Raw genomic sequence first — 1,668 nt, 5'->3', positions numbered from 1 at the left:
TGCTGAATGAAAACCACAATTCTAAATCTAGTTTTTTAAAGACAAATAATAAAATATATTGATCTTATAATCAATCATCACCAATAAAAAACTACTTTTCAACTTAAGACTTGGCCCTTATTAAAACTCAAGTGGGCCTTTAAACTGCTGGGTTAAATGTTGTTTGAACTTCAGGTCTTTGGCCAGGTCTGCGGTGCACACACACATAAACACAATAAACCACAGTATTTTCATTGTACCGTAGTTCGACGGAAAGAAGACATGTTGGCTGCAGTCAAGTCAAAGCCTGTTTTGAAAGCAGACACTTCTTCAAATTCAAATGGAATAATAAGAACCACATTCATCAACAGAAGTTAAACATTTATAATATCACTCAGAACATCTGCCGTATAAATCTGCAGATCTCATTTTAGAAAGTGCTCCACCTCTCCTTACTCCTTACTGAAGAACAGCAATGGTAAATAAAACTGACGGTAATCAATCACTGTGGGAATGCTGCCTGATTTTCCTATTGTGTTTCCCGATGGTCATGTTTCCAGGCTGCTGCTGATACAAACTGCCAGTGTTTTTTAGGACACATAGCAGAAATAATCATTTCTTCAGTGATGGTCAGGAAGTTTAGATTACAGAAGCTGATTCACATAGAGATTTTCAAGAACTGTTTTCAATATGTAAGTGAAAATGTACAAATAGGCTCCTGTAGTGAATTAAAAAAGAAAAACTGTAAAAAAAAAAAAAGCAAAAAGAACTAAAACAAGGACCCAAGATGAATAGAAGTTGGCCTTTTTGTGTTACCTGTTTTTATAAAACAAAACTAGTTGAAATTTGCTGTGTTACAACCCTAACTCTGAAATTAAGAGCAGGTATTTGAGAATACAGCTGTACTTTGAAGCTGTCACTGAATATTTAATTATGAAGTATAAAGTCTGTTGATGTTCTGATGTTGTTGTTACTATTGGAACTGTGTTGTTCTTAGTCAAACAACCAGATGAGCTATTGTTTTCTTATTCCAAAAAGAGTGTGTCTGCTGTGAAAACAACACAACAAAAAAGAGGAAACACAACCGTTACATTGCAAGGAGCTGAAACTTGTGATTCAGCATCAGTGGACAGCAGAAGTCAGGTGATGGGAGTCCACATGTCAATCACTTGGTGTTGACTGTCATTAAAAGCACCTACGGTTATATTTTGGTTATATTAAATGATCATTACTGAAGTAAAATACATAGTACTTTAGTAATTGAAAGTACTATGTGTAGTACTTTAGTAATTGTATATATCAATGGAGGGCAAAATAAAGGAACATAAGTTCACCTCACAAAGAGCATTCAGTTGGTGCAAAACAAAAGAATCAAAACAAGGACGGAAAAAAATACCTTAGACACTTTGTGACAAAACCAGTCAAGTGCTAATGACAAATGATTGCAGTACAATTTAAGTTACTGTGAAGTACAAAGGTTAAGCACTGCAAAAAAACTTAAGTTAAACTGAAAACACTAGAAATGTGACTTCACATTTTTCTCTTAATTGCCAAACTCTGACTGTGGCTGGTGTTTTTGCACCATATTCACACCACTGTATTATCCACAGAGCCTGAGTCAAATGTGGGTCAGCAGCAAACGTGAGCACATGATGTGTTCAGGCGCACACATCCGTCTGCACAATTAGG

At 35.6% G+C, this 1,668-nt stretch overlaps 1 protein-coding gene across 4 annotated transcripts in view; it reads right to left on the bottom strand.

Annotated features, from left to right (window-relative positions):
• The window catches only part of LOC103381858 (thyroid hormone receptor alpha-B), a 115,670-nt gene that overhangs the window by 69,886 nt on the left and 44,116 nt on the right, over nt 1–1,668 (bottom strand). The gene's annotated exons all lie outside the window — the stretch shown is intronic.

Source organism: Cynoglossus semilaevis, chromosome 8 (assembly GCF_000523025.1).
Source record: "Cynoglossus semilaevis isolate Cse_v1.0 chromosome 8, Cse_v1.0, whole genome shotgun sequence".
Classification (NCBI taxonomy): Eukaryota; Metazoa; Chordata; class Actinopteri; order Pleuronectiformes; family Cynoglossidae; genus Cynoglossus; species Cynoglossus semilaevis.
Note: the sequence above shows the minus strand (reverse complement) of the source record. Positions and strands in the feature narration are given on the sequence as shown.